Here is an 18,230-nt window from a genome sequence, read left to right on the forward strand (position 1 = left end):
GATGCTTTCCAGATTTGAAAAGTTGCCTTCCCTTATTATTATATAAAGTTCTCTATATTACTGTGCATTCCTTTATACAGATAGATTGCAGCATATCTAAGCAAGCATCAATTTCTACATGTCAGCCACTTTTCTAGGTAAAGTAGGCCAAGAATAATCCTACTGTCAAGGAGTTGACATTTTAGAAGAAAGAGGGGAAAAAAAAAAAGCAGAGAAATAAGGTAATTTCAAGAAGTAGCAAACACTATGGAAAAATACCTGGTGTGATAGAGTTAGAGAAGAAACTGCCTTAGCTCAGATGGCAACTGAAGATCTCTTGAAGAAGAAACACATGGTTTGAAACCTGAATTAGGAGAATTAGGTCATCAGGGAATATCTGAAGGGAGAGCATTCTAAGAAGCAGTTCCTTCTTCAAGATCATTACAAAGACCTTGAGTCAACAAGAGTAGTGGCAAAATGCAAGGGTATAATTTTTTTCCATGTACAAGAGAAAACTTTGAAGATTTCTAAAACAGAATGGTGAATTAGACTTTTAAAAGATCACTGGATTCCAAGGGGTATCAATTTTAGGAAGGGAAGAATGGGTCAGGTAAGAATTCAGGTAAGAATGGAAGCTTGGCCTAGGAGACATATGGGAGAGATGGAATGATCTGGTCACATTCAGGAAATACTTTGGAGAAAGAGCAGATGATATTCTTGATGCTGCATTGAGTGTGAAGTATTAGGACAACATATGAAGTTCAAAACATAGATTTTTTTATCTTAACCACTCATTTGAAAAACATCTTCATAAATTTGAAATCATACCTCTATCATATCAAAGGAGGAAAACTATTTTTCCTTCTTTGCAGCCTGTATATACCTTTGTTCATGCTATTTAAATATATATATCTATTTAATTTGATGACCTTAAGTGAATCGATTTTTCCTTTACTTGTTTGGGTAATAAGCTTATAAAGTAAGTCTCTACCTCCAAAATCAATCCTTTATTATTTTCTACTGAATTTTTTGTTTCATTTTTACATGTGTATAATATACCTGAAATTTATATGTGGGTAAAATGTTAATAATGAATACCTCTTCCACTTGTCCCAGTTACTGCCTAGTTATCCCAAGATCATTAGTTAAGTAATTCATCTTTTATCCTCTAAACATGATGCCACTTTTATGTTACGTTTAGCCTTATTTTATTTGGGTCTATTACTGGACTTTGCATTATGTTCCACTTATCTGTCTGAACAAGGTACAGTACCAAATTATTTTTCAATTATTTGACTCCTTACATATTTTAATGTCTAATAAGAAAAGTCTCTTCTCATTTCTCTTATTTTTCAGTTATCTAGGTTACTCTCTCACACATTCCTTCTTCTGAAAGAATTAAGAATCATGTCACATTTAAGAAAAAAATTAATACATGATAAACTACCAAGATATCAGCTCTATATTTGATTGGAGTTCATGTAAGCTTTTGGAATACAATATGTTGAGCCTAAGAAATGGCCTAAGTGAAGTGCATAGCAAAGAAAAAAAATTGTTATTTTGTCTGTTATCTTTGGCTATGCCCTTAAGACAAGTTCAATTTCTTGCCTTTTTTACAACTTTTTTAAAACTTCAGAGAGCTGTCATGTTTTGAAGTATAAATTTTATTGCAACAGTTTCTTTAATTGTAAACATTTACATTTTACAGTAACAAAATGATTTATGATAGAGTGCTTGTCCATAATAGTTCATTCTTTCAAGCTCCCAAACCATATTTCTGTTTCCTTCAAAGGAAGGAAATAATCTTTGGTTATTTTTGTTATCCTACATTTTAAGCTCAATTCTGAACTTAACTTTTAAAATCTTCATTTCCAGGTATACCATATATGTTTTTTTTTCCCTTTTGGTTGTTTTTCTTTTACTTTTCTGAGCAAGATATATTCTGAAAATGTAATAATATAATATTGATTTTCACATTTTAATCTTTATTTGGTTATACAACACATTCTGTCTTCTTGAGAAAACTTTAAATGTTTTATTATCTGCCATGTGTCATAAAGGTATAATTTTGAAAGGAAAAAATGAAAACAAATTTCAAAACTCTTGCTTCAATTTATTATAGGAAATTGTACCATCATGTTTGTATACACAATTGTAGTTCTGAGAGAGTTTGACCAGCCTGAAGTCACATGAGCTCAAGGTTTTTATACCATTCTGACAGATCCAGACATCCCATGCTTGCTGATCTAAACAAAGCAGAGGTATAAAATAAATAGCATTTGTCTAAGGTTTCTCCTGTGTTCACTGCTTCTATCCATGCTTGTTTTCTACTCGACTCTTGATTAAATCTTAATTGTTCATTAAAATAACCATTTCTTCCTTTAGGAATTAGCTTCAGCATTGAGTTCTTCCAGCTTCTACTATTTCCTGACATTCCTGAGTTTCTTCTTTGTCTTGGATTGATGCTCTCAAGTTTCCACCCACTACAGGTAATCTCAGGTATGACTGTTCATCCTGACTGACTCCTTATAGCTCACTGATTCTAAATCACCTGCCAAATTATTATTGTGACAATTAAATATTATGCTACTAATAAATACGATGTAATTGGTAACAATTACTTTATACAGTTCTACACAGCAACCAATAGTAAAGTAAAAACAAAATGATTTAAGTGATTGCTTTGTCTACCAATAACTAAAAAATAGCTTGGCTAATTTTATCTTTATTTAATTGGTTAAATATCTAGTGTCACAAACAGGATCAATGTAGGAGTATGACATCTGGTGGTTGTTGCTATGTTTGTTATGTTTTAATATAGAAACAATTTTTGCATCTGCAGAGGAAAGGAGACAGCAGAGAGGAAAGTCAAAGTTAAGTAGGGTAACCATATGTCTTCATCTGCCAGTTAATACCCATTATGCTGGCATTATTTATAATAAGCATTCTCCATCATCCAACAGAATTTTCTGTAATGACATAAATGTTCACTACCCAGGCTACCCAAGAAGGTAGCTACTACTCAATATAACTATTGAGCCCTTAATACATCACTGGTGTTAATTATTTAATTAATTTTATTTAGCTTAAATTTAAATTTAATTAGCCATATGTGGCTAGTGGCTACTATTTTGAACAGTGAAACTCTAAAGTGTAATGATTTGGGTGATATGTAATATGATTATTTTAATTCTATGGTTCATGGGTAGACTAGAATCCTCCTAAAGGACATCAGAGAGGAAACAATTCACGTGGAAGGATTGATCTAAGAAAATCCATGTGACCTTCCCTCCCCACCAGCAAGAAGGATTGGGTGACCATACATGGAAATTTTTCAGGTGGAAGAATGAACAGTTTAGGAAATCAAACATTAAGAAAGTGAATAAAATAAGAAATATTTTCTGAAAGTGAAGGAGACGTGGCATAGAACCACAAAAGCACCTCATCTCCCAAGAGAGAGCCAAGACTTCAAATGAGAGTTAAATATTTTCCAGCTGTGATAATGGGATCTCACATTCTTGCCATGTTCCCCCTTTTATATATGTTTTTAGCATTTCTTGCCCACCACAGTTCAAACATTCTATCACCTCACAAGCAGCACCTCATGTTCCTGACTAATTAGCATGCAACTGGTAAGGAAAGCAAGTGACCTTTTCTTGACTAATTTTCCTTTTTCTACTCAACAAGAGCCTGTGAAGTACTGTGCAATTAATAAGAATGCAGAGAGAAACAAAGGCCTCATTTGATAGTTTAAAAAGGATTAATCTCAGAAAGAGGAAACAAGTTATAATTCTGATAGTAAGTTACTATGCATTCTGTAGCATGGCATCTAACTGAACCATTTTCTATGTTTTACAAGAATGGCAGAACAAGTGATTATTCAATTTTTTTCTTTTTTGCATTGTGTTTGAATGCACTTATTCATCAAATGATAATTAGGAGTGACATACAGACCTAATTCATTACCATAGCACTTACTGGCACTCAACAATGTGACTTGTTTACATTTGTTCATATTTAGGGACAAATGGAGTTACTTCATTTCCAATATGGAAAGCTATTTTTAAATGTCTCAACAAACTGGAGTTTCTTTATTTTGACTTAAATTTATTTTGCTTCAGCCAACTATTTGTAGAAATTTAAAGTGCTTCTATGAGAATTAATACTATATATTTATTGATTTATATTAATATATATCAAGGCTATATATTTTTATTGCCTTTAGAAAATATTGTTTTTCAAAAGAGAAAGCACATTTTGCTTTTTCATTTTTCACCTTTCTGAGTCTCCAGACAGGCTAACAAAAATAACATTGCTTTTAGTGTGTCTTACAAAAAAAAAAAAAATTACTGGACCTAAAAACCACACAGCTGGTCTTTTCAATTTTCTTAACTACTGAATTGGATTAACTGCATGATCCAAGTCAATTGATTGTACAGAAATCAATGGCTGAGAAGGCCAGATCTCTCCTGGTTGGCCTCTTTCCTAAGCTTCTGAGCTGTGATAGTCACTCAGTGCACTATCAACTTTTAAAATAAATTACTTTCTAAATGCCTGACTTATAAACTTTGATGGATATTTGTCTCAGTGATATTCAGTAAAGGAGTAACAAACATAATTTAGAATCTTGCATTTAAAAATAGCATTTTTGAGCTTTTCTCTAATTGCAGATATAAAGAAGAAAATGAAATCATCATAATTCATTCACCTCCTATCAATGTTATAAGGTATATTTTTTTAGAATCTTTCTTTTTGTGGGCTTGGGGAGAATAATAATTCCCCCACAAAGTTTTCTACAACAGAATCCCTGCAACCTGTGAATACTACATATGGCAAAAGGAAATTAAAGATGTAGGTGGAATTGAGGTAGCTATCAGCTGACATTAAAATGGAGAGAGTATCCTTGATTATCCAGGGAGAGTATCTATAAAAGCAAGAGTCCTTAAAACTAGATGATAGAGGTAGAAAAGTGGGGAGAGTGACGTGATGTGAGGACTCATTGTTACTTATGTTAAAGATGGAGAGATGGGGCCACAAATCAAGCAGAGCAGTTGGTCTCTTGACTCTAGAAAAGGAAAAAACAAAAGAGAGTCTTCCCTAGAACTTCCACAAGGGAACACAGCACAACTGACACTTAGATTTTAGTCTAATCAGATGATGTTAAGCTTCTAACTTACAGATCTGTAAGATAATAGATTTGTGTTATTGAAAGCCACTAAGATTATGATAATTTATACCAATAATGGAAAATTAATTTAGTATGTCTATGTACATAGGTGTATATGTAGATACATTATATAGCTATATATTATGTATCTATATTTATAGATACATGCTAAGTGGTGTATCACCTGTATGCTATTTAACATGTTCATTATTTTAAAAATATTTTGAGAAACTTTAGAATTGTTATATAAAATTCAAAAACAGTTATTGTGTAATTAAAATTGCTTTTTAAATGGTTAGGTCTTGAATGTGACACAAAAAAAAATCCAATATTCTTTTCTACACATAACAAGGTCATTTTGGGGAGGAACCCAGTGCAGGTAATAGAGACCCCTTATTTTCTTGTCTTCATGCTTATATGAAGGACTTCCATGTAAAATGACAGAAGTAAATAGTTGTTAAGGAATACATCTTCTTCCTTTCTGCACTTTATTCATTCTCTTTCTTCTTAGGAGAAGTGACTGAGCCGGAAGACAGGTGTATGTATAATCCATACACCTCATTATCTAAAGGCAAAAACTCTATATTAAAATATCAGATAATCTGGTCTTTCACTTGCTCTTCTGAGTCTCTTTCTCATGTCGTGAGCAAATCATGTCAAATACTTACTTCTGTGGTTAGGAAACCTGAACTACCACATACCAAGGCTACTGTGTTTCTAATCGAGAACTTGTCTAGACAAGTCAGGTGCTATAGGAAAGGGGATTCTGGCTAGCCAGTCCAATGTATTAAAAAACTAGCCATCTTCTCATTTTTAAGAGTATGCTGTGGAATACTAGAATTTCTCACTTCTTCTAAGCACTTGAGAGAGGTTTAGGATCAAACTCTTCCTCCCTCTTTCTGCTCTTGTAGTTTAATGATTCTTGAAAGCAGCTGCAAAATAGTAAAATTACCAATACTACCTGGAGATTCTGGTCTGATAATTGTTCTGAGGTAGGCTCTAATACTTTTTAAAACACTCCCAAGAGATTCTGTGATTGGTTCATTATAACACTGCTATCAACTGACAAGCTGTCAAAAGCCCAGAGAGATAGGTATGGTGCTCAAGTCTGTAATCCTAGCTATTCAAGAGGTGGAGATTAGGAAGATTGTGGCAAAAAGTTATAACACCCCTTCTCAACCAATTAATCTAGCCATGGTGGTGCCTACTGTCATCTCAGGTATGTAGGAAGCAAAAACATGAGGCCCTATTATAAAGATCACTAAAGCAAAAAGGGCTAGGGGCATGGTTCCAGTGATAGAACACTTGCCTAATGAGGAAAACCCTGTGGTCAAACCCTAGTACTGCCAGGAAAAGGAGAAAAAGGAAGTAAAAAGCCCCAGAGGGAAGAAATCACATGAATTTCCATGAGTCTTGGTAATTTGAAAATATTTGCAAGGCAGCATTAATCTTGCACTGTGGTAAAACTTAGTAACTGTCATTTGCAATGTGTATGGTTTTCTTAGCAGAGTATTATTGCTGCACGATCCTGAAGATTCAAGTCTTTGTGTTAGAACCACTGATTTACAAGGAGTATCCATTGTCTTGTTAGTATCATCTCTTCCTTAGAGGAGGTAGTAGTCATGGTTAATTCTATTCCCATTGTGAAATTGACTTACCATCCAATGTCAAATGTCCCCCAAAGGTCATTATGTTAAAGGCTCCGGTCTAAGGGTGGCACTATTGGAAGTTGGTGAAACCTTAAAAAGTGGAGTATAGTGGGAGTTATTTAGGTCATTGGGGGTGTGCCTTGGTATTATAGAATCCTGGTGCCTTTCTCTCTCTTTTACTTCCTAGCCATAAGGTGAGTGATTTATCTCTTCCACACCCTCCCATTGTCTCAGTCTCTCAGGTACTTGGATTACAGGCATGTGAAACCACACCCAGCAACCCTTTTCTCTTTATAAGTTATTTAGCTCAAGTAGATTTTTATATAGTGATGGAAAATTGACTATTAAATCATTTATCACCTCATGTCTTCAGTCTTTTTCTAACTTTCCCTCAAAATCTCAGAAAAAGGAAGTCTAATGAATAAAATGAAAGGTTGAGAGCTGTAAGATAAAGCCTAAAGTAGAAAAAGGCAGATGAATGGTAGAGAAAAACACACAGGAAAAAATGGAAATACTATTCTATAGTCTAAGTTTACTGCATGTTTTGTGTACTGTAAAATGCTAAAAGTAGTAATACTTTCATCATTTGTGTTCTTCCAAACAGGAAGAAGATGTGATAGAATGGATTAAATAGAACTACGTTAAATCAAAAATTAATTTAGCATTTTTTTCATCTAGTCCATTAAATTATACCTAGTAGCCACAATAAGTCCTACTATTTTTACTTTAGAACTATTTTTACTAGGATGGTAAAAATCCAGCATTGCATAAGAAAGCATTACAGTCACCCATAAACCCATGTGTATTTCCCCATTTACCTCTGCTTATATGTGTATGTGTGTGTGTGTCTGTGTGTGTGTGTCTTGTGTGTATGGAGAGAGAGAGAGATAGAAAGAGAAAAAAAGTGAGGTCTCCATATTACAGGTCTCTGTTTCAGGGTCTTACCGTTAAATTTTTAATATATTATTCTCTTTTTTTTTTTTTTCATTTTTCTTTTATTATTCATATGTGCATACAAGGCTTGGTTCATTTCTCCCCCCTGCCCCCACCCCCTCCCTTACCACCCACTCCACCCCCTCCCGCTCCCCCCCTCAATACCCAGCAGAAACTATTTTGCCCTTATCTCTAATTTTGTTGTAGAGAGAGTATAAGCAATAATAGGAAGGAACAAGGGGTTTTGCTGGTTGAGATAAGGATAGCTATACAGGGCATTGACTCACATTGATTTCCTGTGCGTGGGTGTTACCTTCTAGGTTAATTCTTTTTGATCTAACCTTTTCTCTAGTTCCTGGTCCCCTTTTCCTATTGGCCTCAGTTGCTTTAAGGTATCTGCTTTAGTTTCTCTGCATTAAGGGCAACAAATGCTAGCTAGTTTTTTAGGTGTCTTACCTATCCTCACCCCTCCCTTGTGTGCTCTCGCTTTTATCATGTGCTCATAGTCCAATCCCCTTGTTGTGTTTGCCCTTGATCTAATGTCCACATATGAGGGAGAACATACGATTTTTGGTCTTTTGAGCCAGGCTAACCTCACTCAGAATGATATTATTCTCTACTGAAGACACTAATGCAAGCAAAGAGTCTTTACACTATGCAAGTTTTAGTGATGCTTAGCCTGGTCTTAACTTTACAAATAATGAAATTCAGGAATACAAAGTTACCAAGGTCAAACCACTATTCAGTGTCAATCTGATGTCTAAGATTTCCATGTTTTACAAATCTCTTTCTTTATAATATGTTATAGTGAAGAATGAAATGAAGTGTAAAAGCAATGTGAGAAAATTGCTTTGAAGCATTTATAGGAAGGAATCCTAATTTTAGCAGTTTCTAAGTGTGAAAACAGCTAAGGAATATAATATGATTATTTGATCTCCTTTGTAGATGGAGTAAGTGACTGGTTGCCTAGGTGCTATGATCTGAAAAACCTAAGAATCTGCTCCACACCTCCAACTAGCCCCTATAGCCAGATAAGGGCTTAAGACAGTGCCAGAACTTTAATTATAGTCAGGAAATTATTTGTGTCTTTATAATAATCCAACTATTTTTATAATAAATATTCTGTCTTCATTGGGCCATTAAGAAGTAGAGATAAGTTTGTACATTTTAAACATTCATGAAAATTACACTTCCTATACTGAAGCTGACTTGGTGAACATGTTCTTGTATACATAAAAAGCTCAAGTGCTTAACACTCAGGAGCTGGAAAACAAATAACATGAGTGGCAGTTGTGAAGCTTGTCTACTCGCTGCTATGCTGCAGTATATCCAGGAACATTTGCATCATTTCATCATATCAAAATGCTCATAAATATTTTAGAAGATTTTTAATATTGGAAAGATGGACAAATAATTGAGATTATTCTGATATAAATGTATAGATAGGAAAAGAATATTTTTAGGTAAACATAAGACTATTTATACAGCATATATATTATATATGCCCTTAAGTATATGTGTAAATGTAAAGATCTGGCTGTGTTTCAAATCAAATAAGACAATGAAGGTATTGAAATAGCTATATGAGTATTTGATGATTAAAATTATAATCACATATTACCATTGATAAGATTCAAATGAGATTTATTCTACTGCAGCTAATATGCCATCCCCACTGTCTACTTGAGACTCATATCTCAAATACTAAATGGTGAAACCTTTAGAGATTTAATATGCCACCATGTCTTGAGAAATGAGCAATACATGCTTGATTAGTTTAAAAGTGAAGTGTGAATTTCTGTGAGACTATTTAGTAGGCTGTGGATTATGTGTGTAAAATGTCAGGATTCTCGAGTTTGATGTGAAGTCAGTGTCTTGGGATCAATTAATTTAAAATTTATTAAGAAAAGAAGAAATCTATCACTAGGTATATTTTGAAACACACAAATAGCATTCAATGAGGATGACATGATCAACTCAGCATGTACCTTCATAGAGACTGTTAAATGGCTCTAAAATATCTGATGCTCCCCAATTCCTATAGGTATCTTTGCCAGCTTTCAATATCACTTCTTTTACCACATTGTGACAATCTAGAAGTTATATTCCAATTGCCTTGAAGTTTAATGTACTTGTATTTTAAGGCATTTACTGAATCATATTAAGAGCCATGGTACTTGGGTTATAGAAGCACTATCATTTTTCTTTATTCCATTAAAGAGGTCTCTCATCTTCTTCCTATATATTTTCCCTAGCCAGAAAGAAAATATTGCTGTCACTTTCAGTGGGGTTTGCCTTTCATCTCACAGTGGCATTTCAGGTCTCTAAGTGGTATCCAATTTATTTGTATTCCAATGCCACTTCAGTGAAGCGTGCCTCCTTGTCCGCTGAGCACAAGTTTCAGGTGCTCAGCATTTGGGAGCCATGCCATGAACGAATTGACAACATCAACTGCAGCCAGTCACCTTGCAGGCAATTTCCACATATCAGCTGGAGAAGAGTTCTCAAAATTATTTACCAGCTCTTTCTATAATATTTTTGAAAGAAATCAGAGATTGCTCTCAAGCTATGATGTTTTATTTCTAAGTCTTCTTTATAATATTGAAGATGAATTTTACTTCCATAAAATTGTTCATTTGATATTTTTAAACTGAGTCTTACTCACTGTTAAAATCAAACTTTAATCAATCATAGGAATTAACCAATGTATCTGATTGTGGCTTCACAATTTTATGATGTCTGATGTCTGAGGGATAACCTAGAATCACCACATACATAGCACACAATGGTATGACATAGCAACAACATATTTTCCTAGTCCCTTTCTTTCAACATTCATTATTTATTCTTTCACTTTTAAAACATTCACTAATTATAGATTACTGTGTGACTAATATGTACTGTGTGACTAATTATATTTTAAAATGTCCCTTCCAGTTTGTGGGAGATTAGCTACAAAAATGACCCAAATTTTCCAGTTTCTCTGTAATGTTTCCTTGCAACTCTTCTAATCATTGCCTAGAAACTGCTTTACCACTTCCTTGACTCTGAGATGGCATTGATATGTTTTCTCCATACTTTTACTATTACAATAAAAGTAGTAGTGTTAGCTCCATACTAAGGTTGTACAAGCCTTTGTGCACCTCCACTCTCTCTCTATCTCTCTCTTATGCCCTGGCCTCCATCATGAGACCAAGGTCAGGTCACCCTTCGGAAGGATCAGACGCAACTTGAAGCAGCATCTATATCAGTCTGTCTTTACTCAATCCCAGGTGTCCACAGACAAGTAAGACCAACCATAGTCACCTGAACCCAGACAAATCAACCAAAAGTTTCATGATAGATAATAAATTATTAAGCTCCATGTTTACAGAGAATAAAAATTGGAATATTTCTTTAAATATGAGTAAGACACATCAAACAGACCAAAGAGAAAGCATAACTTTCAGAAATCCATAGGAAAGTTATATCTATGTCTTACCAAACAAATTTTTTTTCCAAAAAGACCCATTTAAACATTTATTTGCTTTCCAAAATTAGTATTTGTGTTCAGGGACCACTATAAAGAGTTTCAAAATGCAACAGGGAAAAATTTGAGATGGGATTTGAAGGGAGAAGAAGAATTCGTAAGACAAAGAAAGAGCAAAATAGTGTTGTGGGAAGAATGTGCCACACATGAGCAAAGGTAAAGAAGTGAACTTGCCTGAAATTAAGTTGCATATGGAGCCTAAGAGAAGATAAGACTAAGAAACTGGAATGAGTCTAAATTTTAAAATGTTTTCTCCAGTAAGCCAAGGAATTCTAATTCTTTGGGCTTTAAAGATACTAAAGAGATTTTCTGATAAAGGAGTGATATTTCAGGACACAGAGTAAAGAATGTCTTAAATAAGGGTGAGATTAGATACAGGGTGCATTAGTTAGCTTTCCATTGTTGTGACAAAGTACCTGAGACAATCAACTTTAAAATGGAAAGGATTTTTTTGGCTCACAGTTTTATAATTTCAGTACATGATCAGCTGGTGGCTGGCTCCATTGCCCTTATTTGAGACAGTACATCATAGCCAAGAGGGCATGGCAAAGAAAAGCTGCTTACATCATTGTGGCCAGGAAGGAGAGAGAGAGAGAGAGAGAGAGAGGGAGAGAGAGAGAAAGAGAGGTGATAGGAACATGATATACCCTTCAAACACATACCTCCCAGTGACCTTCCTTCAAATAGGCCCCACCTTCTCAGAGTCCGTTCAGTTATGAACTCATCCATTCATTGAGAATGTTAATAACCTCATGAGCCAGTCACCTCTCAATAGTGCCAGTAGCTGGGGACCAAGCCTTCAACATATAGACATTTTCAGGGTTTATATCCAAATGTAACTCAGGGAGACCAGGTAAAATGGTGACTGTAATTGCTCAAAGGAGAGATGAAGAGACTTCAAATACAGTGTTAGAAAGAATTAAAAGACACAGAACTAAAATTCTGTGTCTTGAAATAAAGAATTAAAATAAAATAAGGAATTAAAATTAGAATTATCAGGATTTTAAGAATTCTAACATTGGTTAGGAAAGAGTAGAGGGGAAGAAAGAACAAGAAATCCTATCATTTTCCATAAGTTTCCAGAGTAAAAGATAGGGAAGATTGTGACACGGCCACTTCAGTTAAAAGTATCAGAATAGAATGCAACTGTATGAGGAAAAATAATAAAATTCCAAAAATCCAAAGGAAGAGAAGCTACTAAAAGATACTAGCAATGTTCAGATGTAAGATTTTAATATAGAAATATACCAAAAATTAGTGGTGGAAATTATTCATGGAGAAAGTGGTCAACAATGTCAAGTGCTAAACAAAAGACAAGTAAGATGAAGTTTGAAAGAGAAGCTTTAAAAGCAATTGAGAAATGACTATGAAAGACAAAGACCATATGATCATCTCAATAGATGCACAAAAAGCCTTTGACAAAGTTCAACATCCTTTCATAATAAAAGCTCTGATGAAAATAGAAATAGAAAGAATATACCTCAATATAATAAAGTCTATATATGATAAGCCTATAACTAACATCACACTAAATGGGGAAAAACTGAATAAAGATTTTGGCCTAGATATTTTAGAAATTCAAAAGGAAGTTGAAAATGAAAATGATTTCCTAACCATTCTGAAGGCTCAGCAGAGGTTGAAATTTTTACCGGATATGTAATCTGTGTGAAGTAAGGAATACCAGTGGAGGAAGCGGATGGTCGGATTCATTCGAGAGAAAATAGCATGAGCAAAGCTTTAAAAGTCACTATGACACTGTTTTGAAGACAGACTGCAGTCAAGTAGGAGCCTGGAATGAAGCAAGAGTTCAGCTGATATTTACAAGAAGGGTAGAAATGCAAGGCAAATCCTCTCCAACTCAATACTTCTTCAGTTTTGCTACGGTGAAAAATAGCCTTCAGATTGGCTTTTTCTGTATAAAAAGTGAGATTTTTAACACATTTGTATCCATTCTAAACACTAAGTTCAGCTCTTCTATTTTAAATATTTTATTACTATAGCTCTTTTAGTGAGATCTGCAATTATAACTTACATAAAATTATTTCCTCTGTTACAAGGCACTATTTTATTTATCTTTCCCAAGCTAAGCTAAATGTGAGACATAGTTCAACAAAATAAATCTATAAATCTCAACAGACACAAAGGCTTATTTTGTTAATGCCAACCCTAATTCTAAATTAAAATCATATGGGATTGACATTGTGTACATATTTCAGATAAGCTAATTTTACATTTTAATATCAAATACATAAGGACAATAATTAAAGCATTTGTTGCCCTTTCATCCTTGTTTCATATGCATGGACTTAGAAGGTAATGATTAAAATGAATTTGCTAAACTCAAATATAGACATCATAAAAATAAGAAGGTAGATAGGCAGATGGAAAATAGATAAACAGATGGCTACATCACTTTGGAAAAATAAAGTAAAAACTTGCTTTTCAATCAAATCAACAGTGAATATCATTTTTTAAGCTTACACCTTAAATCAGGTAATAATACAAGCACTGAACCATCACATTGCAGCATGCAACCTTTAAAACAAAAACAAATACAAAGTCTACTTCAAAATCTTTTACTTCAGATCTCAAACACTTCAAAAGACTATGGATATGAATAACTTCTATGCTTTAGCAGAATAGTAAAAACATTTTCCAATTAATATATTTATAAACCAAAGATATCTAGAAATTAGTTCCTCTACCCCATTCAAGATTGAGATCCATGGGGAAACTCTGTTTTTAATAAGACTTAGTAACCTAGTGGAACTGGGGAGGAGTTAAAGGGCAAATTCAATCTTACCAGGTAACTAATATACACAGATAATGGACTTTAACTTCCAGGAAAATTGGAGTTCCTAAAGCTTCTTTTGATTAGCCTCAGAAAATATATAGGATAAAAAGAACAGTAGGGCCATTGGGTCTCAAGACTACATGGGTTGTTTCAAGTTAGGGAGGCCATTAACTTACTTCCTCCTCTGAAATCCACCAGGATTGGTTCAAAAGCCATGCACAGCTAAGATGCAAATAGAACAAGAGTAGGCACTGCAACAGGAGAGAAAAGCCTAAAGCAAAAGAAATGAATCTGATATATATTTTTTTAAATTGCTTGACCTTACAATAGATCTATGCATACATTTCAAAATACAATTCAAAAAGCATAAAATCCCAATATAGATGGCACCACCATTAATAAAGCTGTCTTCTTGCTTATGTGTTCTACTATTGGATAATGGAGTTCTCTAATAAAGCTTGGCAGTGATTACCAAAGAAGTTATAATTTGGCCTTTAGTAACAGTTCTGGCATATTGTTCATAACCACAGGCCAATATATTCCATAACAGAGAACTAGAAACTGTACTGAGCTGCTCAATGACAGAGATTGCATCATAACATTTGTGACCTTGCCAGAATCCTCTAATATCTGGAACATACTTGATAATCAGTATGAGCTGGAAAAATTAAATGAATTAGAGTCAGATATAAAGCTTCCTTTCATTTTTTAATTTAAATATGATTTTCATTGTGTATCAATAGGGAAACTATTTGCTAAATATTTGGTTAAATACATGATGTAGAAAACAACATGCCTGAGAAATCCACCAATAGCCAATGACACCATAATGACCTGGAATCTCAGGTGTTCATTTTGCTGACTCTATGAGGTCTGGGATTTACCCTATGTATAAACAAAAGCCTGTCACTGAAACAAGAGATTCCTAGGATTGAGAACCAGACCTGTTTTACTCATAGCACAGATTGCAGTCTTACTATCAGCGCAATTCCACTGGTTCCCCTTGCCCCAAAATCCCACAGGGTAACCTCATACCCTACGGATGAGACACAAGCAGCAAGTTGTATCACAAATGAGGACCACTGAATTCTGGGGATCCACTGCTTTTATGGCAAACTAAGTATGCCTGCTCTTTTTCCAAAAAAGGGAAGAGGCATAACATCATGTCCAATTTTGAGAAACAAGCCTGACAAATAGGGACTTAAAGTCTGGCATGCCTAGCAAGATACATAAAAGTGCTGGAGACCCCAATAGTGTGGCATTCTAAACCATCTTAAGCTTTATTAATGCATGCATTCACTTTCTCTTCTCTCTAAGCAACTTTTCCTTCATTATATCTCTCAGCATATTTTTATTGTCTGTTTTTCCTTCCAGCATAAGTCCTAGGAACACAGACTTTGTTTTATTTACTGTTACATCCTAAGAATTATATGTATTTATTTTATAAAATATTTTGTTACATTTAAATATATAAATATTTACTAATGCCCCAAGAGTTCAGTACTTCTCTAGCAAAGACTGCAACCTTCTAAGCCTTTATCAATAAAGAGTTATCTAAAATAGCATCTGTTTCATATGATTATTAATGGGACTTAATTATAAGTAAAATATTTAGCAAGACTCCTATTATATATTAAATGCACATAAATTTTAGAAATTATTTGTTCAAACATACATTTTTCTGCATTGGACAGTTCTTGTTTATGCACACTCTCTAGTTAGAAATTTGTAGTTGCAAATGTTTCCTGACATATTTAAATTTTATATTTTAATATAAAATCTTCAAACACACAGACTTATGCAGAAAATAATCGAACACAGGGCCGGGTTTGGTGGTGCTTGCTTGTAATCCCAGCTGTTTGAGAGGCAAAGGGAGAGGGTCATAGTTCCACACTGGCCAAAAAGTTCAGGATCAAAAATAACTAAAGCAAAAAAGATGACTGGCTGTGGCCCAAGTGGTAGAGCATCTGCCCAGAATGTGCAAGGACCTGAGCTCATGCCCCAGTACTGCCCCCCAAATGAAAGAACTGAAAAAAGAAAATGAAAGAAAGAAACAAAAAGTTGCAAATGCAACTATATTCCTTTTCCTTCCTCTGCAGTTAAATCTATCACTTCCACTCATGTTCTTAGACAACCTGAAATTTTAAAAGTACTTTCACATCAATGCCATCACGGAAGATGTACTGTTTCACGACTTTCAAAAACTGGAATCCAAACATTTTCTTGCAGACATCAGGCAGATCTTGATCTTTCTCAAATCAGCCCGATGACACATGGGAGGAGTGAGTGAGAAATGGCATCTGAACTTGTTGTAATAAAAATGCTTCACCTAACCTGTACTCTACACATTAATGTCTTTTATTCTCACGTGTAAAAGTTTTACAGACATACTCATCTTGCAACTAGGAATGATCATAAATACTCTGACTTTAAGACCTTGACCTTTTAAGAAAATTTTATTTGGAACACTTTTTTCTTATCTCTAGTTCACACTTCAGAGACTTATTACAATCTTCTTGTTCATTTCACTTGCCAACTATATTGCTATTACTGTATTTACTGCACTTAACCTTCACCTTTCTGAAAAGAATAAGGTATTCTTGTCATAAGTGAAAATCACTGCATTTGAAGGCTTCCCTGACCATATATTTTAATCCCTTTTTCAATAAATGATATTATCAAACATATTACTGAGGAACAGTCATTTGAAAAAGCTATTGAAGAAATATTTTTCCACAAACTAAGCTGACACTGATTTTTTCAATTTTGAAATGGATCTTTGACCACCATCAATGTAATATGTTTTCTCCCTATTCACTTTCACTTTCTGGGGTTCATTTTCTTTTTCTCTTCTTTTAGAGCAATTTTAGATTCACAGAAAAATTGGGGAGAAGATGCAGATGTCCCTCATATGCTATAACCTCATCACATGCAAGGCGTCCTCACTGACGACATCCCCCACCAGAGTGGTACATTGTTACAACGGGTCTACCTACATTGACACATTGGTCGTTTACATCAGGGTTTGCTTTTGGTCTTACATGTTCTATGCTCTGGACAACTATACAATGATACATATCCACCAACCTAGCATCATACAGAATAATTCCAGTGCCCTAAAAATCTGTCCAGTCTTCCCTCCTCAAAAACTTCTGGTAAACACGGATCTTTTTTATTGTCTCTATAGTTTTTGTTTTTGTTTTTGTTTTTGTTTTCTGCCAGTACTACATTTGAACTCAGGGCCCTGAGCTTCCTAGGCAAGCATTCTACCACTTGAGCCACACCCCAATCCCTTTTTACTTTGAGTTATTTCTCAGAGGGATTCTGTGCTCTTGCCTGGGACTTGCATCCAACCACAATGCTCCTCCCTATGCCTACTGAGTAGCTGGGGTTATAGGCCTGGGACCATGATCCTCCTGGCTCAGCCTCCCAAGTGCTGGGTTCACAGTCACATCCACCAGCCCTGGCTTAAATTTCAGTTTAAGAAAGAGATGAGAGTGATGTTTATAACAGCAAGCTAGTGAAGTATGAGGGTAAAATAGAGTGGAAATTTAAGTAAAAAGTTAACACTAGATTAACAAAGTGTCTTACTGGTGATCAGAAATGGATGGGGCATACTTCACCCAAAACTCCATAATTTTGTCCTTTCCATAATATCACATATCTGGGATCATATGGTATATACCCTTTTCAGATTGGCTTCTTTTACCTTAAATGCATTAATATGCATTTAATATCTTTTCATGGTTTACACCATGTTTCTTTTTAGTACAAAATAATATTCCATTGTCTGAATTACCAAACTTTTTACATTCACCTACTAAAAGAAATCTTCATGGCCTCCATGTTTGGGCAATTACAGCTGCCATAAATATATTTTGCAGTAAATGTAGGTTTCAAATCCTTTAGGCAAACATCAAGGAGCACAAGTGCTAGGCCATGTGGTAACTCAAACTGTCTTCCAAAGGAGCTGGTGGAAACCATTCTGCATTCCCACTAGCATTGAAGGGATTTCCCAGGGCTCTACATCCTTGCAAGCCTTTATATGGTAATTGCTCTAAATTTGGGCCATTCTAGTAGGTGTGCAGTTGCATTACATCATTTTAATTTGCATGTCCTTGATGGCTTATGATGTGGAGAAAAGGATACCAATGAGAAAAAAGTTTTAAACCATTGCTC

This window comes from Castor canadensis, chromosome 4, assembly GCF_047511655.1.
Source record: "Castor canadensis chromosome 4, mCasCan1.hap1v2, whole genome shotgun sequence".
In the NCBI taxonomy this organism is placed as follows: domain Eukaryota; kingdom Metazoa; phylum Chordata; class Mammalia; order Rodentia; family Castoridae; genus Castor; species Castor canadensis.